Genomic DNA, 26465 nt, shown 5'->3' on the forward strand with positions numbered 1-26465 from the left:
TTTCTAAATTCTTGAGTGTACCCTTGCACACTTTACCCTTTCAATTGCTGAAGAGTTTGCCAATGGATAGAACTCCTTTTTTATTACAGAAACAAATTCATTCCAGACAGAGATAGTCTTACCATGTCTTTTCATATCAGCTTGGGTCCTGCCTTCCCACCAAACCAAGGCAGTGCCTCCTAGGCATAGGCTTGCCAGCTAAATCTTGCTCTTTTCTGAATCAATATTCTGAACTCTGCAATAAACATCAAATTTTCTAATCCAATTGTCCAACTTTTCTGCATTTAACTCTCCATCATATATAGGCAAATCAAATTCAACATCTAGCTTGATTAAAGATGCCTTCTTGTTATGCATCAGGCTATTAGGAGCTACGAGAAATATTTCCTCTTCCCCTTTTCCTTGTGAGTGGTCATGGAAGTGAGACTCATTTTCTTCTTTGTCTTGTTTAGAACCTGATGAGTCTTCATCCTTATGATTTCTAAACTCCCTATACATTTCTTCTACCATGGACTTTATGGCTAGGAAACTCTCTATGAATTGAGGGTTTGGTCCCATAGAACCTTCCTCTGACATTGTCCTCTGAGGATAGACTCTCCCAATTTTAGGATTAGTTTCGACCAACTCTCCTTCTCCTAATTTGAGGTTTGATCTAGTGAGCATTCAACAGCTAAACCAACATAAGCTTGTCTAACCTTTACAGCCTTGAGCTTTGATACCACTTGATCTGAAAATCACCATGTGAGTGATCTCAGTTAAATATTTATTAATGAAGGTATTACATATTGATGTGCTGGTTTGTGTGCGTGTGTCTATGTTGTTTAGGCAACAGATTGATCATATTGCAAATACACAGACACTTGAAATGGAAAACAACAGAGAAATACAATAAGAAAATATAAGAACACAAGAATTTAATAAGGAGTTCACCCTATTCTCTAGGGCTACATCTTTGGTCCAGCTCTCAGTGATGACCTTATTTTATTATTTCTTAAAAGCAAAGAATTACAATGAAGGAGCTCAATATGAGTTCCTGAGCAAAATTTGCTTGGCAAGGTGGTTCTTGGATTTCCCAAGCCACTAGAGTGCACAAAATCTTTCCCTCACCAACTTTTTGACCTCTCTGGTCTTTAATGGAAGGAGCCTAGTGTGGTGGTTAGTCCTATCAGATCTCCTCCAGGATGGCTTGAATCTCTCAAGCTCTCTGATGCTCGACGTTTCCTTTGGTCAGCTCGACCCTCTATCTTCTTTCCGCTTTTTGCTTCACTGTCTTTCCTCATTTTCTCTGTCTTTTTTCTTCTTTCTTCGGTGTCTTCTGCTTTGTCTATTCATGGATTTAAATCCATTCGAGCTCATGGTTGTTTGATTGCCCTTCCACTTCTGTCAGATCACCCACTACAGCTTCACTTGGAGTTCCCTATTTCGGCGTCATCATCAGGCTCATAGGGAGTGGCCACTTGTCCTCTTGCCAACAACACTAGCTTGCCTCATTGGTACGGTTCTTCAGTTATGTCGTGGAATGAGTCATATGCCACCTTGGCAGTCAAATCGGACCTCAAATTCATATAGAACGCGACTTATCCCCCTGTCAATTCAGGTTTCCCCATCAGACGCGATCTCAGTCGTCAGATTTGGGGCCTCCAAATCCGACGCCATGTGCACATTTCATGTGGTTGACTTGCTCGACTGTTAGCATGCGATGAGTGGAAATTTTCTCTCTCCTCTACTTGCCACACGTCGAGCGCTGAGTGGAATCACTCTGTTTTCGCCAAATCTGCTTACCGCCCAAGGCTGCCCCTGATAGATACCACTGGTTTTTGGAGCGCGAGTCTCGCCTTAGCCTTTAGCCTTCTCCCCATGGTTTTCCCAGCTCCCATGTGACTGAGTGCTAGGGGCATCTCCCTCTCGAGGGGTTTTACCCAGCGATCACCCATCAAAAACTGCCTCCTTTTCCCGATCTGGGCTTCCTAGGGGCTAGTTTCACCTCCTGTGCAATCTCCATGGGCCTCGGTCAATGCACTTTCATTGAGGTCCTCATCGTTCCACACTGGCTACTAACTGCCACTATTTAGAGGTGTTTCTGATCGCTACTCTTAATTCTTTGAAGCCTGTCCCAACGTAATATAGTCATGGTTCTCTGATAACTCTTCTTCACGGATCCAATTCGGATCATATCCACTGGAAAAAAATATGCTCAAACTCTACTTCAATCAACACATCAACAACTGACTCACTACGTAATATCATGGCTGAAACATACTTTAGCTCACTACTGGTACAACTGCAAACTACTTCAGAAATTCTACACTAGAGAAACATGCACCTTGCATGCTCTTTTCCAAGCTCACTCCCTACACACACACACACAACTCATCCAACCCTATTAACAATGAGCTATGTCCAATATGTAGATTAACCCAAGTTCTTAACTAAATAATTAATCAGAACTACTAAGCATAACAACTTTGTTCATATGCTAGATTAGAACTACATTCAGCACATCAAATAAATCAACCAAGAACTCTATTAACCTTTTTTATGTTTTCAAATTTATTCCGCTTCTGGAGGTCCCACAAAATTTTGACCATAAATCAAAAAATTTCAATCAAGGATGTCGCCAAACCACAAAAATTAGCTCAACAATGTGAGGAATGCAGAGAAATTGTCGTGAAAACCCATGGTCGCTCCCTTAGTACTGAACTACAAGAAAATGGAGCTAGAACCGGTCCCTTGGGCCTACCCTACCAACGAATAGAGCCTAAGATCTATCCCTTGACCCATTATGCATTTTACTACGGCTAAAACTCATTGAAAGAATCGGTCCTTGAATCCAGAGCCTTTGCCACTTATGGGACCATCTTCAAGGCCATCTAAAAATTCCTCCAATCCTCTGTAACAATTCTGCAACTTATGAAATAGGTTAATAACATGTTAGTGACATGCTAGACCTATTCTACTAACTTTAGAACCAATACCAACGCCTCCAACTCCAACTCCTCAAGCAACAACCACAACATCTCTGAGAGTTGTAACAACATCTCCAAGACCTGCAACATCAACATCATGTCAACTAATTTCCTCCAACACTAGTGAAAGAACCTCCAACATAAGTAACCACAATTCAGGACATGAAGTAACATATCCAATGTCTTCAAGATGTGTAGAGAGATATGCAACATCTATAGCAACTCTGGCACATCATACAGTAGCAGCATCTCTAATCAACACACCATGAGTAGCTCTCCAACCTCTTACAACAAAAACATCTGAAACCAACACATCATGCAAACCTCTACCCAATCACACATGTGGAATCCATCTCTACTCAACCTCCAAAATAGATACACTAGGTCTAGTCACAAGGTATGTTGACATCAATGCTAACTAACAAGACCATCAACAAATTATCCATCACCAAACACTCATCACTCATGGATGTGACCAGCAGCACCAAGATCTTGTTGACATCAATGGCAACACTAAACGCCAACAAACTCCCCCTTTTGCATTGATGTCAACCTCAATACAACATGTGAGGCTGACTCATCAATCCAAAATCTCTCCCCCTTTAACATCAATGTCAAAGGGGCATACAAACACTGAAGTAAAATTCAAATAATGTACTATATGAGACAAGGACTCACCATATCATACACAACACCATATTGATACAACCTGTTGTAGAATCGAATGTCATTTGAATTTTATTTTTAATATTATCACAAAAATCAAATATTATGTTTAAGTTTTTGAAAAATCAAAAGAGAATTTGAAAGTCCAAAGTAGTGATTTGATGCATGCTATCGTCAGTGTTCAAAGCAATATAAAGTGGTCCTGACCCATTTGCTAAAACTTGAGAAGTTCTATGAAGTGTGACCAAATGAACGTAGGAGGCGGGCAAAGCACTCTGCGGGGGAACAATGAGCATGAATTATAAATCAAGCTCAACCCCCATAGTTAACCATGACATCAATAGGGTTGACCAAGATCTATGGCCCGTGATCGCTGTGGGGGTTCAAGCCTGATGAACCTCCCGTACACTCCCTACCCCTGTAGCGGGCCACCCACACCATTTGACTTCACCTCACCTCCTCCACATCATCCATCACTCCCATTATTTACCGTCCACCTCACCTACCATACCCCATCACCTCATCTACCACTCCATTAATTTGTTACATTAACTGCAGGTTTCCCTCTGTTTAGATTACCATATATAGAAGAAAAGTAAAAAATCTTGTTGCATTAGTCATTTTCTTTCGGTAACGAACAGTCTCCCCTCCAGTTCAAAATTCTGAGTCAACAACTATCATCAGCAACTGTCATCTATAGACACCATAGCTAAACAAGTAAGTTCTTCCTTAGTCATCAATACCTTATTAGTGGACTTTGAATGTGGTATTTATGATATCCTCTACACAATTAAGCACCTTTCACTATATCAAGAAGTCACTATGAACCATAAAAAGTCACCTATATTCATGGCAATGGTTAGGTCAGGTGTTTTAGCATCATTTGTCCCAAAGAATCATTTTTTCCCTGAATTCATTTAGTGGTTAGCCTCAACAATGCACCCCAAGATGTGTTTTGTAATGAATAAGTCAAGGGAGAGTGTTTTCCAAGTAACCTCTTAGTTAATTCACCAATATTTGAATTACCCTGTATGTGGAACTTACACCAACTTTACTGAAGAGTCTTTGGTCTTATATTATGATAACCTACCCAAGAACTTTCTTATGGTACCTCATTCCTAGCTCCTAACTCTGGAAAATTCTCTCTAGATGGAAATCTATTCTTTTTAGACATATTTGCAGTAGATATAAGACCAGTCTTACGGGTAATTTCTCAAATTCTGGGGAAGGAAGACTGCAGGTAGATTGATAAAGCAGTGCTAGGATTTTTCTCTTTAACGATGAAACAAGAAGTAGTACTAGATATTCCAACATTTTTGGTAGGCACTATCAATACTCAATTCATGACTCTACCTCTTAAGGGGTCATTTGAGTTTCCTTCAGTTATTACTTATTTATTTCTATATCAGAATGCTGAACATTTCACTGGTTTTGGACTAAATATTGTTGACATAAATAAGAAGAAGCAATCAATGGTATTCTGGATAGACCCGATAAGGGGTTATCGAGGAGATGGTGGCTTGCTTGAATTCACTTCTCTATTCCTTCCAGTGTCCTACAATATCTTGAATGGAGCCTTGCCCCCAACATTCCTTCCTAAAGCTCAATAATTCCTTCAATTGAGTAAAGATGTGAGGTGTGGAGACTGGTTCATATTTGAAGAACATGCAGAGATCAAACTTTATGGAGCCTCTATCAAACCATATAGGTTATCAAAATTTGTGCCAATGAGGATTTTTTCTCTTGAATTTATCAAACAGAGCTTGAGTGTGGATCAGGTCCATTTCATTCCTATGAAGAAAGGCTATTTCTTTAAATTTCCCAGAGCAGTAGGACCCCTCAATATGAACACTAGACAGGCTGCTCAAGAGGTTGAGAAACTATTGAGTGACATGTGTCTTTTATAGGCGGTTGAGTGGGCTTATGACCTTCATCAAATTATTTCAAAGAGGAGGTTGGAGAATGGATATTCAACCTTTGTGCATGAGAGTAGACCAGAAATAGAGAAAATGGCAAATGGAGGTTTACAAAACACCCAGGGGATACAGATTCCCTTAGTATTTCAGAAAAAAGATGTCAAGAGGGCTAGAGAAGTTGTCATTTATTCGGATGAAGAAGAATCAGAAGTAGCAAAAAGGACTAAACTTTTGGATGAAATTTCTTCAGCACAACCTATTTTAGTAATTCAATTGGGAGAAAAAGAGGGTGCACTAGCTTCTCCATCTTCCAGAGAACCTGCTCATGATTACGTTCCTTTGATTCAAAGTATGTTTGCTCAAATAGCTGAGAGAAACTAGAAGGTGAAGTTAAATATGGAGCCTGAAGCTGAGTGTCAAGTTGTTCCTAAGAAAATCATATTGTTATCTGCTATGGATTTAGAGAAAAGTTAACTTAAAATTCATTTCTCTCATCCTACTAAAATGTCAGTTGGTTCCACCAGTAATTTCAAAACTGTTAATTTGATTGTTGATATTCATAAGCTTCCAATGCTTGACAAGATCAATTTTCACATGCAAACTGGGCAATTTATTGTAAATGAAATAAAACAAATGAAGTTGTTATTAAAGCAGTGAAAATCTTAAATAAAGTAATTCAACAATTGGAGTTGGAGAAATCCAACTCCAGGGCTCTGAATGCACAGGTAGATGAATTAAATAAGATTATTATAAAAATAGGTGTCAACCCTAATGATCATCCTACAATACAAAAATTGTTGCAATCTACTAAGTAAGAGATAGGGGTTTTAAAGAAGAAATTGAATCTGTCTGCAAGTGAGCATCCATTGATGCAGGGATAGTTGAAGTTGAGAATGAAAAGAAGCTATTACCGGATGTATTGTAGAAAATTGAAGAAGTTTCTTTACTTAAAAAATATTTGGATAAGCTGCAACAATAGGTAGATACTCATGTCTATACAATAGTAATGCCAACCAATACAGAGGATCCAACAACACATGTATTAGAGTTGGGAACAAAGTTAAAAATGGCTGAGCATGATGTGAAGAAAGCACAAAGGGAATTGGAAACAACGTGTATGTTATTGAATTTGACTGAAGAAGAAGCAAGAATGTTAAAGGAAAACACAAAGAAGTATAGAGAATATCTTGTAGGGGATGGAGGAAACTAAAAGATTGAAGAAGAAAATGAAGGGCAATATGTCCTTAATTCAAGCCAAGGAGATTCTATGGGATGAGATCATTGAAATTATTGGGGGAATTTGGGAGTTCCTTGTTATTAACTCCGATGAGAAAGCAATTGTCCAAGACATGGAAAGTGTGATTATGCAAAATAAGAAGAAAGATTTAGACAAATCAAGGCTTGCAAAGATAATGATAGACTTTATTAACTCTAAGTCTGCTTCAGAACTAAAGGAACCTGACTTGCCAGATAGAAAGCTATGTGGAATAGCTTTTAAGAAGATGATTGTCAGAAATATTTACAGAAATACTGCTCAGAAGAATATAAAGGAGATAAAGGAAGCAGTTTCAAAGTTTAACATCCTATTTGATAAAAGGGTTAGAGCTGCACTTCCCTCTTGCTGGGATATACAAGGAAACTTGGTGCCATGGAAAACATATGAGACTTTGCTAGTTGAGGCAAAAGGAAAAGTTGACAACACTCATGAAAAGACAATAGCATTGAAGGGAGCCACCATTGTGAATTACCTTAAAAAAGATTTTAAGCTTCTATGGATGGCGAAGACTTTCTTTACAGATAAGCCTACTTAAAGTAGGATTACATCATGCAGAATAGTACTCGACAGACTGGAAGAAGAACCAAAGTTAAATGTACCATTGTGGAGAAAATGCAAAGAATGGATGATAAAACAGACCAAAGATACACCAACAAGACCACCTACTCAAGCCCCAGATTCAAACAATGATCAACAGTAACCAATCATAGTTTAATTGCTTTCTAATTTATGTTATCTTATTTCCCGAGGAAAATGAGGCATCTTTTACACTCGAGTGTAATGTTTTGAAATGACGTTTTACTTTAGATAGTTAGAAAGTAGTTAAGTAGTTTGACGGTTTTCGGTAGTTACCAACTGTCTCGTGATGTATAAAAAAAGGGAAAATTATAGAATATAGGTGCGAATTTTCAAGAATATAAAGGCTATACTATTTTGTACTTGATAAACTAATGATTAATGAAAGAATCAAGAATTTTCCATACAGTGTTGGGTATGATTTTGTAATTTCTCTATTATTTGTCATTATGTCTCTTCCTCTCTTTAAATATGGTAATGAAGCTGCAGTTCTTTGCTATCTTATGTGAATAAAGTTAAAATTCCTTAAAATAGAGCTCCCATATTTAAAACTCCTTTCTCTATATTTCTTCTAAGTTACAATTAATAGTTTATGTCAAACACAACATATTGTCTTTACTTCCTCAAAATATTCTTCACACGACATTTATATTAAGCATCACATGACATCTTGAGACTTTCATATCAGCTAAATATTAAGGGTTTAAGATCATGTCCTTCAGACCCTTCAAATGAAGATTAAATTATACAAATAAGTGACATGAATAACAAAATTTCATGTCTTAAGCACAATTTCTCCACGGTCTAGAAATCAGTTTCTTAAGGGAAAACATTAATTGGCGTCGTTGCCGGGGAATGAAGGCAAGAACTTTTTTCCCTGGGTTTTTAATATTTTGATCTAGTTGTTCAATGAGGAGGAAATATTTGGCTGTATTGAACAAGAATAACAACACCGGCTTCAAAAAGGCCTCATACAACATCAGATACCTCACAGCAGAAAGCTCAAGCCCTTTCAGATCCTGAGAGATTAGTTTCCAAGAGGGCTGTAATGCGAAAAACTCCATTTACACCAAGTCCTACACTGTCTGCACCTAGCAGTAGTTCTGCACATATTTCATCCAAACATTCACCTTTTCTTGATCAAAAATTACCTTTTACGTCCACTTTATTTCAAGAACCCAACTGCCAAGAACAATATTTAGAGTATGTTTCTTTTTCAGTATTTAAAAATATATTTGCTATAGTTCTTCAACTTGAACCTATATTTACATTACCCGATTTTCATACTCCATTTTCCGCTCAGACAGGTTTTACATCTACTAGTACTCAAGGTTCAGTTAGTTTAGGTGAAAAGATGGTAGCACCTGCATTCTTGTTGAATAGGTATGCACCGATTCAGTTGCCTCAACAATTGAATCCAATGCCTCAAGCATACCTAAAAATTCTTCCTTGTTTCTTAGGAGAAGATGAACAAACAACAGAGAAGCATATAGTATTGTTTTGTAATTTTGCAAAAAATCTCAATGTTGAACATCTCGATGTTGTTTTAAGACTTTTGTACAATCCTTATATGGTGAAGCAAGAAAGTGGTTTAAAGGGTTTGCTAATAACTCTATCCCTACATGGGAAGAGATGGAGCACCTATTTACCCAGATATGGGGAGAGAAGCATGATCATGGGTATTCGCTTACAGAATTAAATTCTATTAAAAGAAAATCTCATGAAAGCATTGTTGAGTTCACCAGAAGGTTTATTAAGCTTTACAACAGTCTTCCAGTGGAGATCAAACCCCCTCCTAGTGGTGGAAAAATAACTTTTGTAGGGGCATTTGAATCAGATTTTGGATTTACATTAAAGGAGAGAAGATCCATAGCCCTTGACCAGATTCAAACTGATTCTCTAGAAATAGAAGCAAATCTAGTGGCTGCAAGCAAAGCACCAGAGGCACAACCTACCCAAGATAAGGGAAAGGCCAAGGAGGAATCCTCTCAAAGTCAAACATTAGAGGATATGAACAAGGTGATTAAAAATTTGTCTAGCAAATTGATTAAATTGGAATTGGAGAGTAAAAATTCTCAAAGGAAAGTACAACAAAATAGAAACTTTAATCCCCAATATAGAAGACAACCTTTGCAGATTTTGCAGAAGGAAAGAAAAGACCAAGATCAAGTTCAAGCACCACTTTACTTAGAGGAAGATCCTGGTGAAGTATCAGAAGGGTGTTCAATATATCATGATGATCATATTTATACATTGTATGAAGGAGATGAAGATGAACTATGTGTTGAAGGAGAAGAATATACTGTAATAGATGCCAATTATGATGAAAATGAAATTGATGAGTATTGGAAGAAATCTATTGATTTTATGCAAGCAAAAATACATAAGGAATATGACTTGAGATCAAGAAAAAGATCTAGAGTTCAAGAAAATGAAGGTGAGCAGCAGGTTCTTTCTCCCTTACAAAAGGCGACTACATAGGAAGCACAACCTACAAAACAGTTGAATAAAGGAAAACAACATCATAGTACAAATAGAAAAACTCAGATGTATCATGGTGAGTCTTCCCAAGATAAAACGGATAAAATTCCTTTAGAAAAAATTGTTTCCATTCCAGAAGAAATTCCAGTTATGAGGAAAAGTGAAGAAGAAACAGAAAAAGAATACTAAATAGGTCCGTGCATTTAGTCTCACTAAATAATTGGAAAGAAATTAAAATTTAGGTACCTTTCACAGAGTTGGTGAAGACACTAGTTTATAAAAGGAAGATCGCTGCGTTTATCAACTTGTCCCAGAATGTGAATGTAAATGACATTGTGAATCTACAAGAAGATAAACCAGTAGTTGTTCTTTGCCCACATGTGGAGTAGGTATATTATTAAATGCCTCTTTGTACATTTCTTTATTGATTCATGACTTCATCTTGCATAATTGTATGCTTGATTCTGGAGCTTCACACAACCTTATGCCACCATCAGTAATGAAACAATTGAATTTACAAGTTACTAAGCCTTACAGGACCTATATTCTTTGGATTCAAATAAAGTCAAGTGTCTCTGCGTCATTAAGGATATGGGGGTGTCATTAACCAAATCCGAGCCAGAAGCTTAGTAATGGATGTAGTAGTAGCAAATATCCCTACTAGGTTTAGAATGTTGCTATCTAGGTCATGGGCGACTAAATTGGGGGGAGTCTTGAAGTTGAATTTTACTTATGCTATCATACCAGTTTTGGTGGAGAGGAGAGAAGGTTGTACATAGAAACAAGTTTTGTTAAAACAATTACAAAGAATGGAGCAAGTAATTCACCTGTGTACAACCAAGAAAATGATGGCTTTTCTTGTTTCATGGTGAATGACAATGCAAAATTGGCTGAAGATAATCAGAGGTAGCTCACTTCAGTATTTGTAAATACAGAGATGCAAACAGAACGGGTATGCAAGTGCTTCTTTGATGGTGCCTACTGTAAGGAAGGAAGAGGTACTGGTTTTCTATTAATTACACCCGGAGGTAACATGATCCCATTTTATTTTAAATTAGAGTTTGAGGCAACCAATAATATGGTAGAATATGAATCCTTAATCATTTCTCTTCAAACAACAAAAAAAATGGGGGTTCAGTCTATTTCTGTTTTTGGAGATTTAGAATTGATTATAAAGTTGATAAAAAATCACTCTCAAACAAAACACCCTAGGCTTAGGGCATATAGAAATGAAGTTTTGGATTTAGTTGAGAAGTTCTTTGAGGCTTTCAACGTATAGCTCATTCCAACAGATGGGAATAGGTTAGTAAACTCCTTGGCTATGGCAAGCAATGCCCTTAGGCCTCCTATAAATCCAAGACTGAGATATGAGGTCGAAATGAAGCACAAATCATCTGTTCTAGATAACATAAAGCACTTGTAGGTTTTTGAGCATGGTCAACAGATTAAGAAATGCTTGACAATGATTGAAGACTTTCAAGGCACTGAAATTGATCAAGATGGGGATGAAGTAATGGAAGGATCAGAAGTAAGTGATTTTAGAAATTCTATAGATAATTAGAAAATCATTTAATTGAAATATAATATTCTTCCAAGAGGACCTATCCCTCTTGAAATACTTTTTAATTCTAATGATGTAGCTATTAGTTCAGACAAAGTTTCATAGGATGAATAGATCCAATATTACAACATTGGAACCCAGAAGGAGACCAAGTTAGTCAAATTGTTTAAGGGATTTCCATTTGATTATAAAGAAAGGTATATTGAGCTTTTCAAGAAGCACACTGATGTTTTTTCTTGGTCCTTTAAAGATCTCAAGACATATGATGTGAACATCATTCAACACAAGATTCCCTTGAAAGAAGGGATTAAACCATTTATGTAGAAACTCAGGCGGATCAACCCTTTGCTTTTTCCATCGATTGAAAAATAAGTTAAGAAGATTCTTGATACCCATATAATAGTTTCACCCCGATACTTTTATTGGGTGGCCAATTTAGTACCTGTAAGGAAGAAAAATGGAGGAATAAGGTTAGTGTGGATTTAGAAATTTGAATAGAGCTTCCTTAAAAGACAACTATCCATTACATAAAATGGATCATGTGCTGCAAAAGGTAACTGGATCATTCGCAATGTCAATTCTTGATGGGTTCTCCAGATATAATGAAGTGGTTGTTGATCGAGAATATCAGAAAAGGACTACATTCACAACTGCTTGGGGAACCTTCATGTGTGCTCAAATACCATTTGGGTTAATGAATGCATGTGAAACATTCCAGAGGACTATGGACATTGCATTTGTGGGTGATAAGTTTGTAGTAATATACTTGGATGATATCATTGTTTTCTATAAGTTAGATGAGGAGCATTTGGAACATCTTAAAAAGACGTTTGAGAAGTGCATAAAATATGGGCTTTCTTTGAATCCTAAGAAGTTTATTTTTTCTCTAGAAGAAGGCAAACTGTTGAGAAACATTGTTTCAAGAGATGGAGTAAACATAGATCCAACAAGGGTGCAAGTTATACAGAAATTACCCCTACCCAAAAATAAGAAATACATTCAAAAATTTCTACGGAAAATAATTTTTTTAAGGAGATTTGTGTCGAATTATGCTGAAATTGTGAAAGAGATTACTAATATGTTGAAGAAGGAAAATGAAGTAAATTGGACCAAGGAGGCCAGGGAGTCATTTTCCAGGATCAAATAAGCATTACAAGCAGCTCAAGTTTTGATTAGTCCTGATTATCAAAAGCCCTTTCAAATATTTTCATTTTCATCACCTAGCTCAATAGTTGATGTTTTGTTACAGCAAGACAATGAAGGAAAAGAGCAACGCGTTGCTTTCTTTAGTAAGTTTCTTTGAGATGTTGAACTCAAATACAATATTCTTGAAAAGTAGGTATATGCCCTGTTAAAGTCCCTAAAAGCCTTCAGGACTTATGTGTTACAGTCACATATCATTGCTTATGTGCCAAATGTTGCAGTGAAGGATGTCTTAGTCCAGAGTGATGTGGAAGGTAAAAGAGGAAAATGGATAGCTAAGATCCAAGAATATGACCTAGACATAAAGCCAACCAAACTAGTCAAAGGGTAGGGATTGGAGAAGATGTTGACAGAGTCAAACTTTCAGGCATTGCGAATCAACTTATTAACACCTGTAAGGGAAGAAATAATTAAAGAGGGTGAAGAAAAATCAAATCCAGATATGAATATCCCATATAAATTTTTATGCTCATAATGGTATAAGCACATAGTTCATTTTTTATGTTTTCCTTCTTGTCCCTAGTCATTGGATAGAACAAGATATAGAGCATTAAAAATCAAGGCACAACCATATGTGATTGTGGAGGGCAGATTGTATTGGAAAGATCCCATGGGAATTTTATTGCTATGTTTGACAAAAGATGAATGTACAGAGATGACTAAAGATTATCATGAAAGGTTATGTGGTGCGCATTACAGTTGGAAGGTTACTGCACACAAAATTCTCCATAAAGGCTTTTATTGGCCCACCTTATTTGGTAATATATATAATTTTGTCAGAAGCTATCAGAAGTGTCATCTTTTTGCTGAGAAAATGAGGTTAGCTCCATTTCCATTGATCCTAGTCTTCATAGAAGAACCATTCATACAATGGGGGATGGACTTCGTTGGATAAATTAATCCACCTTCGAGAGGATAACAAAAATGGGTTCTTATAGCCACTGGTTTTTTCACGAAGTGGGTAGAAGCTATACCTACTAAAAAGGAAAATGACCAAGGCTGATGAGGTTTTTAGAGGAAAACATTTTCAGTAGATTTGGGTGCCCTATCAAAATCATAACTGATAATGCTTAATTGTTCAATTAAATTAATTTTGTTGCTTTTTGTCAGAAATATAATGTCATTTTATCTCATTCAACAACTTATCATTCTTAGGGGAATGGCTTGGCTGAATCCACCAACAAAACATTGGTGAAAATTCTTAAAAAAACCATTGCAAAAAACCAGAAAGACTGAGATTCAAAATTAAAGTTTTCTCTTTGGGCTGTCCGAGTGACTATAGGAAGGTCTACAGGAAAATCACCTTTTGAGTTAGTGTATGGAACTCAAGCTTTGTTTCCTAGTCATCTTTTGAAGCCTATGATTGCAATGGTTCAAGAGGAAAACAAAGAACCCAATGCTCTAATAAGAAGGATGCATAACGTAGTGGAGTTAAATGAAAGCAGAGATAAGGTAAGAGACAATTTGATTATGTATCAATAAAAAATGAAGGGTATTTTTCACAGAAAAGCTAAAGAAATTGATTTTAAGGCTGGAGACTTGGTGTTAAGGTGGGATACTACGAGAGAGGACAAGGGAAAACATGGGAAGTTTGATCCTCTCAGGTATGGCCCATTTAGGATTAAAGAACTAGGAGAAAATAATACGTTTTGCCTGGAGAATCTTGATGGAGAAACTTTACAGATGCTTGGTAGTACCTCAAACATTATTTCCAATTCTGAATCATGAATACCTTGTCATTGTAGATACCAGAGTGAATTCATTATACAGTTTCCATAGAATTAAATTTGGCAAAGCAATATATGACTCCATGCCCAAGGTGAAGGCACTAATCTATAGTTCTTAGTGCTTCTATGGTAAAAGCACTATCCCCAGGTGGAGCCAGATGTTGTAGCATCCATTTTCATTTGAATTTTATTTTTAATATTATAAAAAAAATAAAAAAATCAAATATTATGTTTAAAGTTTTGAAAAATCAAAAGAGAATTTGAAAGTCCGAAGTAGTGATTTGATTTATGCTATCGACGAAATTCAAAGCAATATAAAGTGGGCCTGACCCATCTGCTAAAACTCGAGCGGTTCTATGAAGTGTGATCAAATGATAGCTTAGGAGGTGGGAAAAGCATTGTACAAGGGAATAATGAACATGAATTATAATTTAGGCTCAACCCCACAGTTGACCATGATGTCAACATGGTTGACGAAGATGTATGGCCCATGATTGTTGCCGGGGTTCAAGCCTGATGAACCTCCTATACACTCCCTACCCCTGCAGTGGGCCACCCACACCATTTCACTCCACCTCACCTCCTACACATCATCTGTCACTCCCATTCATCACCATCCACCTCAACCACCATACCCTATCACCTCATCTACCACTCCATTAATTCATTACATTAATTGCAGGTTTCCCTTCATTTTTCTTACCATATATAAAAGGAAAGTAAAAAACCCCATTGCAATAGTCATTTTCTTTTGGTAACGAGCAATCTCCCCTCCATTTCAGAATTCCGAGTCAGCGACTGTCAGCAACAACTGTCATCTGTAGAGACCATGGCCAAACAAGTAAGTTCTTCTTCAGTCATCCATACCCTGTTAATGGACACTGAACATGATATTTCTGATACCCTCTACATAATTAAGCACCTTTCACTATATCAAGAAGTCACTTTGAACCATAAAAAGTCTCCTATATTCATGGCAATGGTTAGGTCAAGTGTTTTAGCAGCATTTGTCCCAAAGACTCACTTGTTCCCTGAATTCATTCAGTGGTTAGCCTCAACAATGTACCGCAAGAAGTGTTTTGTAGTGAATCAGTCTGGGGAGAGTGTTTTCCAAGGAACCTCTCAGTTAATTCATCAAGATTTGAATTACCTTGTATCTGGAACTTACACCACCTTTACTGAAGAGTCTTTAGTCTCATATTATGATAAATTTTCATCCTAGGAAATTTCTTATGCTACCTCATTCATAGCTCCTAACTTTGGACAACTCTCTCTAGATGGAAATCTGTTCTCTTTAGACATCTTTGCAGTAGATATAAGACTAGTCTTACAAGTGACTTTTAAAATTATGGGTAAGGAAGACTCCAAGCAAGTTGATAAAGTAGTGCTGGGATTTTTCTCTTTAATGATGAAACCAAAAGTAATACTAGATATTCCAACATTTTGGGTAGACACAATCAATACTCAATTCATGCCTCTACTTCTTAGTGGGCCCTTTAAGTTTCCTTCAGTTATTAATTATTTATTTATGTATCAAAATGCTGAAAATTTTATTGGTTTGAGACTAAATATTGTCGACATAAATAAGAAGAAGCAATGAGTGGTATTCTGGGTAGACCTGATATGGGGTGATCTAGGAGATGGTGGCTTGTTTGAATTCACTTCTCTATTCCTTCTAGTGGGCTACAAGATCTTGAATGGAGCCTTGCCCCCAACATTCCTTCCTAAAGCTCAAGCATTCATTCAATTGAGTAAAGATGTGAGGTGTGGAGAGTAGTTCATATTTGAAGAACATGTAGAGATCAGACTTTATGGAGCCTCTACCAAACCATATAGGTTACCAAAATTTGTGCCAATGATGCTTTTTTATCTTGAATTTATCAAATAGAGCTTAAATGGATCAGGTCCATTTCGTTCCTATGAAGAAAGGATGTTCCTTTAAATTTCCAAGAGGATTAGGACACTTCATTATGAACACTAGACAAGCTGCTCAAGAGGTCGAGGAATTATTGAATGACATGTGCCTTTTACATGTGGTTGAGTGGGCTTATGACCCTCATAAAATTATTTTAAAGAGGAGATTTGAGAATGGATATTCAGCCTTTGTGTATGAGAGTAGACTAGAAACATAGAAAATTGAAAATGGAGGTTTACAGAACACCTAGGGGATAGAGATTGAAACCCCTAGTATTTTAGAAAAAGGTGTGAAGAGGGCCAGAGAAGATGTTATAGATTTGGATGAAGAAGAATGAGAAGCATCAAAAAGGACTAAAATTCTGTATGAAATGTCTTCAACACAACCTGATTTGGTAATTTAATTGGGACAAATAGAGGGTTCACTAGTTTGTCCATCCTCCATAGAACCTGTTCATGATCAAGTTCCTTTGATTCAAAGTATGTTTGCTCAAACAACTGAGAGAAACCAGAAAGTGAAGTTAAATATGGAGGCTCAAGTAGAGTCTCAAGTTGTTCCAGAGCAAACCGGATTGTTATTTGCTATGAATTTGGAGAAAATTCAACTTAAAGTTGATTTCTCTCATCCTACTAAAATGTCAATTGGGTCCACCAGTAATTTCAAAACTGTTATTTTCACTATTGATACTCATAAACTTCCAATGCCTGACAAGATCAATTTGCACATGAAAATTGGGCAATTGATTGTAAATGATTTACATAAAGCAAATTCAACTGCTATTAAAGAAGAGAAAATGTTAAATAAATTAATTCAACAATTGAAGTTGGAGAAAACCAACTCCTGGTTTTTGAATGCTCAGGTGGATGAATTAAAGAAGATTATTGTAAAAATAGGTGTCAACCCTGATGATCAACCTACAATACAAAAATTGTTGCAATATGCTAAGTTAGGGATTAGGGTTTTAAAGAAGAAATCGAATCTACCGACAGGTGAGCATCCCATTTCTGTAGGGATAGCTAAAGCTGAAAATAAAAAAGAGAAGCTACTACAGAATGTATTGCAGAAAACTGAAGAAGCTTCTTTACTTAAAGAATCTTTGGGTAAGCTGCAACAACAGGTAGATACTCATGTGTATACAATAATAATTCCAACCAATATAGAGGATCCAACAACACAAGTATTATATTTGGGAACAAAGTTAAAAATGGTTGAGCATGATGTGAATAAAGCACAAAGGGAATTGGAAACAGCCTATAAGTTATTGAATTTGAAGGAAGAAGAAGCAAGAATGGAAAAGGAAAACACAAAGAAGTACATAGAAGATATTCTAAGGGATGAAGAGGAAATTAAAACACTGAAGGAGAAAATGAAGGGCAATATGTCCTTAATTCAAGCCAGGGATATTCTATGGGATGAGATCATTGAAATTATCAATGGCATCTGGGAGTTCCTTGTTATTAACTCAGATGAGAAAGAAATTGTTTGAGACATGGAAAGTGTGGTTATGCAAAATAAGCAGAAAGATTTAGACAGATCAAAGTTTTCAAAGAGAAGGATAGATTTTATTAATTCTAAGTCTACTTTGGAACTAAAGGAACATGACATGCCAAACAAAACACTATATGCAATAGATTTTAGCAAAATTATTGTTAGAAATATTTACAGAAACACTATTAAGAAGAAGATAAAGGAGATAAAGGAAGAAGTTTCCAAGTTTAACATCATTTGTAATAAAAGGGTTAGAATTGGGACTCCGTCTTGCTAAGATCTACAAGGAAACTTGCTGCCATGGTGTTAACACCCAGGTTGTTCCCTATGACTCCCAAGGGAATACGGCCGGGGTAACCACTAACCAATCTTTGGATCACTGTTTCTAGCCAAACTGTGATCAGAGAGGGCTCTCTCTTTATGATTTGTAACTGTTTATGATAGGGTTTTAGGCTAGCTATTATGCACTGGTTTTGTTTATGTTTTGGTTGAAGCATATCCTTCAGATCTCTTGTGATGTGATTTTCAGAGAGTCAAGTATCATTGGGCAATGGAGTCTGTGGCTGTAGGTGTCTAGAAACTTTGAGATGAACTGGTGAAACTTACAGGGCCATTTGGATGTTTCATAGAACAAATTTTGATTAATAACAGGAAACAGGTAAGACAAACAATGAAAGCATTCAAGAATTTTCACTCGTTGTTAACTGTTTCCACCAAACTGGTTACGAGAAAAGATAGATGTCACAGGGGCAAACTTGAATCCCTGGGAATGTCTATCACAGTGAAAGATATAGATTCAAAGTGCAGCAACTAAGAACTACTCTTATGTTACTATATCTGAGGAAAACATAGATAATAGCTCAGTTTGAGTTCAGGGTAATCATGGATTAAGTCCTGAACTATTCTTCTACTTTGCTATTAAGTGTAAAATATCTGAACGATAAAAGAGAACAAAAGACTTGAAAACATGTAATACAGAGATTTGATAAGACTTATTGTTTTATGAAACAACTGGAATCCTGCAACATTCACCATTCATCACAACGCACCAAATACACCACGCTTTGGAAATTCCATTCTCCTTTTCTATTATTTCTCTTTGGGAATTTTTACAATGAGCGAGAGCTCTTCAAAGGAAAATTACAACAACCACTTGCTCTATCATGCGCCGGGGTTTATATAGAAATAAGTATACAAAATATCTCAGGCATTGAGTCATCTGAGAGAGAGAAAATATCTTCGGTAGTGTTCAGAAAGTACGCAGGGAGTTATTACAACATTAAATGCAGAGTAAATGCCCTTTATGTCTGTCAGATGATTGTTTTGACTTTAAGGAGTCACTGAGTCGGTTACATTACTATGTACCGATCCTGTAGGTACGCATTTACTTTTGCCTGCGCAATGAATTTCATGGCTTTGCCAGCTGCGTTTGTCCTTCCTGCTTTGTTGGCTGCTCCATCTGCTGAGTTGGCTCAGCTTTGACTTTATGATGCCTGCTGATTTTGCTGACTGTTCTTTCTATCAGAATTTATAGAAAAAACAGGAATTAATGGATGGCTTAATGTTTACAAAATTCTCTGGATGGCATCTGTCCACCATTCTTGTGTAGGGAGCTGATGCTTGAGGATGGCCTGCATTGTTTCTTCTGCTTCTGTATATTTGAAAAAATTGGGGGCTACATCAAATAGATGATTCATTTCATTCATTATAAAAAGTAGATGTTCTATCTTACCATAGAAAATTTGTCCTGTGATAGGCCCTGTATCTTCTGAGGTGCTGGCTTTCTCATTTACCTGTGATGAGGCAAAAACATTCACTCTCTTGGCATATTCTTCATGGGTGAATAATCTGCCTCCATTGTTCAGCAAGCTAGGGAGTCCTTTACTTTCCAATACCCGAAACTTCTCAAAGAATCTGTTTACCTCAGTTTGCATATCCTGGGTTCTCCTGTCTAAGGTCTGCATCAGATTCCTAAGAGTAATAACCCTCTTGATCATTTGGATAGTATCAGTTCTGTTTGCTATTCCCATGATTGTCAACTGAGAACTGGTCTTATGATTGAGCACATTGATCAATTTTGTTGCAATTTCAGGCATGTTCCCCAACAAGGCCCTTGCTGTTCTGATTTCCCTCTGTGCTTTAGGAATGAGCTCCAGTTGCTCATGGATTGTCTCAATGTATGACCACTGGTTATTGATGGACTTACCAATATTGGACCATATCATTGCTCTGATTTCAGCTATGATTTTATCTAGCTGTAGCTCTTTCTCAAGCTCCTTGATTTTGTCTTTAAGAGCTTTGATTTCTTGGGCCTTCTCTCCTACTTCTCTTTTTGTTTTGTCATGCCTTTCACTCACCTTGGCCAGCTGCTCCTTAGTTTCATTCAGCTGCATCATTTGTGCTTCTAAAGCTTGTATTTCACTTTTTAGCTTTTGCATGTCTAAGCTCTGATCTGCGCTGGTGGGTGCTGCTGAAGTAGATGTGACTGGTTGTTCAACGTGTTGAGGTGGAGGTGCAGTAGTAGGAGCAGTCTCCTCAAGATTAATGACCTGTGGAGGGGGCTGAGATGTTTGCCCCTCTTGTGCTTGTGTTGATGATCCTTTCAGAGGTGCTTGTGTGGCCTCATATTGCCCCAACTTTTCTTGTGCCTTCAGAAGTTCTTTGTAAACAGACATTAACAGGGCAGTGGAATCCTGCTCATACCTTTGTTTTGCCACTTCATCGGTCTGTGGATGGATAGTGGCTGGAAGTTTAATCTTCTTCCTAAGTGCAGCCATATCAGCATCTCTGATTTTTAAGATCTCTTGTATCCCTTTAATATCATTGGGATTGTGCCCAATCTCTATGATGATTTCTTCCAGGGTTTTGATCCTGTTATCTTTGGCCTGAGAAGAGGCTCTCTCTAGCTCCAGCTGGGAAGCCGTGGCATTCAGACTGCTTGTTAACTTGTAGTTGTCCAAGGTCTTATCGGCCAATGAAGCATACACCATTTCCCCTGTTTGTTTATGCAACTCAATTTTGTCCATGGGGTGTATGTCTTTGGCAAGGACCTCTAAATTGGTCCTGAGATAATCAGCAGAAGACTGTGGCTTGAGTGCTGTAGGCATAAAATGACTCAAGGTCAGTTTGCCCTCACCTACATCGAAAGCAGACATGAGTCTCTGCTGATTGGAAGGAGCCATGTTAAGTAGGTGATTGTATAATTGAACTTTGATTGGGTCACTCCTTCTCTTAATGTCTATGAACTGCTGCTTTATGCTCACTCTTTCTTCTTTCTGCTGGCTGGAGGAGGTGACTTCCCCTCCCATTGTCCTGTCTGGTTCCTGCTGGGAGGAACTTGCTGAAATATCTTGACTTGGTGGGCCCATGCCTGATGCTTCTCGGATGGCTATATCCTCTTCTGGAAAATCGTTGAGTCTTTGCCTTTTCTCTCCTTGATTGATAGAGGATGTCAAGGGAGTTTCTCTTTCCCTTTTCCTCAAGATAAATGTGTCCTCCTTTTGAGGGGTTTGTAGGACCGAGGCATCGAATGTAGAGTCTTGCCTTGTAGGCATGACTTGTTCAGTGGTCTGAGGAGTATCCACTGTTTCCTTTTGCTGGGCAGGTGGCTCCTGCCCTTGTTTTTCTTGCTGCTGTTCCTCTTGCTCTTCTATGTCTTCCTGCTGCTGTTCCTGCTGTTGCTCTTGCTCTGCCTCCATTTCCTTTTCCTTTCCTTTTTCTGAGACTTTTCCAGCAACCTTTGTAGTTTGCTGTGGAGTAGTTGAAGAGGAGGCTGCTGCTCCAATTTGTGTGCTTGGCAGTGAGGGGACCTGTGCATAAAACTCAAGGTCAGCCATCTTCTTTTGATTGTTCAGAGCTCTTTGATCAAGCTCTTTTTGAGTTATATCTTCTTCTAGAGTTCCCCTTTTCCACTTGTTCTGATTGGCATATTTTTCAATTTTGGGGAGGCTATGATGACCATAAGCAGACAGTTTATATTTGAGTCTCCTCATTGTGATGAAGTTGTTGGGGTCATAGGGTTTCCATGTAAAACTGTGCTTCAAACCAAAACCCCCCAGTATTCTATCTGCCTCCTTCCACCCTTCATCCCTTTCATTGTAGACTAAATGGCCAAGTTGGCTCTTGATTTTCAGCTGTGCTTTCTTGCCTCTGCCTGAGAAGTGGAACATATCCACATAGCCAAACTGCCTGAAGTATTCTAAGGCAAATAGCCTCATGGGCACAAATTTGGGTAGTCTAAATGGGGGTAACTCACACCCATATATTCTGATAACGGTGTGGTGTTGGTAAAGATACCAGTCCCCAATACCGTATACTTTTGACAAATGTAGGCACCTTTTCATGTCCTCTGTCAGTCTAGGAGGAGGTGAACCAATCAGTAGAGTCAAGGCTGGATGGATGAAGAGATCAATAAACTCACAGTAGGTATATGGAGAGTAGCATGATACATGGAAAACGGATGTCCAATATACTACTGATCTCAGATTGCCCTGTGCATCTAGTCTCTTTATTGGGAAAGAAAATTTATCATGCTGGAAGTATATGAGCAGATGATATAGGTAGGAGGTGTACCTAAACACTCTTTCTCTTGGCAAATTTATCAACTGTTCATGCATTTTGTCTGATATGTATGTTGCATAATCATAGTGGATTGGTTTCCTTCCTGGGGAGAACATAAGCATCATTTGTATAACTGTTTCATCAATATGTTCTATTGAATCATATCCCAGGATGGGACTGATCATGTCAACCAGGTCTTGGCCCAATTGATTGAGGTAAACACAGTTGATGGGAGGAATCTGCAAAGTGTCAGCTTTGATGAAGAGCTGGTTGACCTTAGTGATTTGGGCCTCTGTGGTTCTGGCTCCCTGTACTATTAAATCAGCTAGTGACAGAGGGACCAACTTATGCTCTGTTTGGAATTGCAACATCTCCCTGATGGCTTCAGGGGTAATGAGGAACAGGATTGAACCTTCAGCATCTAGCACTGCTCTCTGGGATGCATCATAGTGTTCAGCAACTATGTGCACAAGCTCAGGGAATTGATTAACCTGAGGAAGTTTGAATATTGGGAGGAATGACTCCCAAATTCCCAAGATGTCTGTCCCCCTCTCATGTTGGATCTTTATCTCGTTTAATATTTGCAGATGGAACCTGCTTCTGCTCATCATTTCCTCTGTAATCTTGTAGTCCAGGTCTGCCAATGCTCTGGTGTCAAATGTTCTGTTAGGGACATTCAGGGGAGCCACATTGAGGGCTATGGGAGCTACAGGGGGGTCCATGATTTTCCTTTGCAAATTTTACTCTTACTCAGGGGCTGTGTTACTATGCAGAGTAACAACAGCACAGTTTCTTTGTAGAGGGACGGAAATGCAAGTGGGAGGTAAATGCCGGGTGTGCAGCAGTTGAAATGCTGTTTTTGTAATTAAGAGCGAAGCTTAGCCCTGTTTCGGCACCTTTCAATGTTAAAAATTGGTTTCAAATGCGCCTGCCACGATTGCGCAGACAGGGCCTGGTTTCTTAGCAAAATGCCACTGGGAAAGGCTCGGCCGGTGTTTTTCGAAGTGATAATTGGAACTTGGAGGCTTTGCTGAGGAATTCAGTGGTGAATTTTTGATTTTCGGCTTTCATTAAGCTCTCTAAGGCGTTAAACAGATAATTGCAGGCGCACAGAGGATGAATGATGAGGAATACCTGGTGAAACAATGCGCAAAGGTCGTGACCGCAGGTAAACTGGTGCGCTGGAGGCCTTCTGGTCAATTTAGCAAGCTGGTAGACAATTTGGACGTTGTTTGCATGCAGAACAGATTAACGACGAATACGCGAAATGAGCAAAAAACATGAAATTTTGGGTAAAATAGACCTTTTTATGCTTTTGGCGCGAATATGTGCTGACGTCAACATGACGTCATAGGGTGGGGTCAAGGTCGGATGACGTCATGCTGACGTCATCGGGTGACGTGGCGCTGTATGGTTGGTACACGGTGGCGGTGACATGGCAGGACAGGTGGACCAATGGCGGGGACAGAGAGGTCGACGGGGCAGCGTAGCGGGGTGACGGGGCGGTGACGCATTGCTGACGCGGGTAGGCGGGATGAGGGAATCCGGAAACCAGCAGTGGTTTCATATCGCACCGCCTTCTGTACGGGGCGGTATCGGACAATAGTACCTCCGACATAAGGTGGTGAGGGCACGTAGCAGAGGCATGACGTCCTCCAAATACGGACGTCGGGAGATATCTATCGGTCATCGGATGGGCTCCGACGTCACCATGATCGTTAGATCTACGGACTTTGATCGGACGGCGGACGCGAGGCAGATGTGACGGGAGGTTAGTACGGCTATCGTTCAGACGTCGGAAGGATTCCAACGCGATCAGGGCCGTCGGATCTGTAGGCCCTTGATCTAATGGTGGTCGGGGAGATGACATATGCGGAGTATACGGATGAGGGCGGAAACAAATAAACCTGTTTTGTGCGCTTTTCCAATGTATTTTGATAAAAAGAGTTATATGCGCCAACCTTGGCTAACGGGCGGAAAGTGGGTTTTATGCTGCTTTGGCCCTTTGAAGCGGGTAAGGTGGGGTTTAGGGCCCATTTTAAAGGTTTTATGTGCAAAAAAGGGGGTAGAGGTAGAGGAAGTGGCTTATGAGGAGAAGGGGTATTTGGCATAGGTTTATCAACATGACCTGATGTCATTTGATCCCTGACTTGTAACTTTATTGGCTATAATGCCAAGGGGGTGGGTATTTATAAGAGTTGGGGATTTATACACCTTGGTGTTAGTAATATTAGGGGAATGGGAAAAATAGGGGAGCTATATAGTAAAATTAGAGGTTAATATGAATGAAGGGGCAAATGAAAGGGATTTTACTGAGTTTATCTGAAATTGACTTGGTTTTGAGAGTAGATCAAAATGAAAAGATCTTAGACAAGAAATGTGGATTCTGAATGAACTAGAACCACCATAAAACCATGATCTCTCTTCATAAATCTCAGCTGAAAGGAAGGGAATGTTAGTGATGAAATGAAGGGGGAGAGGGAGGTTAGTCATGCTCCTGCTGTAGTCTTTTACTTTGCTGCCCATCATCACCATTCTTGCAATGATAGGACTTACTTTCTGCGACCCCAACTACCTACCCAGCTGCTTGCCTAGCATTTTTTTTTGTTTCTCCTTGGAGGGTGCACTTGGACTTGCAAACCCTTACTTGCCTTTTCTTTTCTTTGGCTTTTTCTTTATTCTTTTCTCTATCTATTTCTACCCTTATCTCTTCCAAGGTCCCAGATTAAACTGTTGGGAACCTTTGCTTCTCTACCTAAACTATTTGTCTGCCAAGATTAGGCTGTTTGGACAGACTTCTTTCTCTATTCTAAAACTCAAAATTGAACACATGGCATGATCCAGATTAGACTGTTGAATCATCCACAAAATTGAAATAAGGTCCTCAATACTTGAAACACTTTACCCAGCTCTTGCTTTCTAGGAAATATGGGATCTTTGGGATACCAGAGCAGAGCATATTTGGCTTTTCTCTTGCCAATCATGAAATATGAAACCTATTGGTATAGGTATCCAACACATGGAAAAGATATGAGACTTTGCTAGTTGAGGCAAGAAGCAAAGTTGACAACACTAATGAAAAGACAACAGTATTGAAGGGAGCCACAATTGTGAATTACTTTAATAAATATTTTAAGCTTCTATGGATGGTTAAGACTTTATTTACAGAGTAGCCTACTTATAGTAGGATTACAACATGTAGAACTGCATTTGAAAAATTGGAAGAAGCACCAAAGTCAAATGTATAATTATGGAGAAAATGCAAATAATGGATTATAGAGCATACAAAAGATACACCAACATGATCACCTACTCAAGCCACAGATTCGAACAGTGATCAATAGTCACCAATCATATTTTAATTCCTTTTTACTTTATGTTATCTTATTTCCTGAGGAAAATGAGGTGTCTTTTCCAACACACCACCTTTACAGGTTTTCCTGGGGATTTAGATCTCCCTCTAGATTTAGATCTCCCACTCGATGACTTATTTTTGTTTCTACTCTGGGACCGTCCTCGTACAGACAAGGCATCACCATTCTGGCTCTCCATATTTTTCCGTCTCATCTCCTCCGTGAGCAAGGCTGAGACCATTTCATCAAACTAGAAAGCAGTGGCATTGCTACCTATTGCAATAACCAGACTGTCCCACGAATCTGGTAGAGAACACAACAAACTGATGCACTTATCTTCATCTAAAATTTTAATATCAACAGACGCTAACTGACTTACCACAGTATTAAATGCGTTCAAATTCTCTGTCACCGAGTCTCCATCTTTCATCCTCAGGTTATACAGATTTTTCCGCAGGAACAGTTTATTCACCACAGGCTTAGATTGGTACAAAGTCCCTAACTTGTCCCACAAAGCCTTCGCCATAGCTTCCCCTGATACATTCAGCAATACTGAATCTGAGACACACAATCGTATTGTGCTCTTTGCCTTCTGATCCAACTTCTTCTATTCTTCATTGGTCACTCCCGTTGGTTTAGTACCTAGATCTACCGCGATCCACTGATCTTTATCCACCAACAGATCCTCCATCTTGAGTTTCCACAACTCAAAAATCTGACCATTGAACTTCTCGATCTCTATATTTCCGCTACTCACCATCTTCTTTCACCACTAGA

This window comes from Pinus tabuliformis, chromosome X (genome assembly GCF_031772625.1).
Source record: "Pinus tabuliformis cultivar Carrire ecotype Pingquan chromosome X, CPIR1, whole genome shotgun sequence".
In the NCBI taxonomy this organism is placed as follows: Eukaryota; Viridiplantae; Streptophyta; class Pinopsida; order Pinales; family Pinaceae; genus Pinus; species Pinus tabuliformis.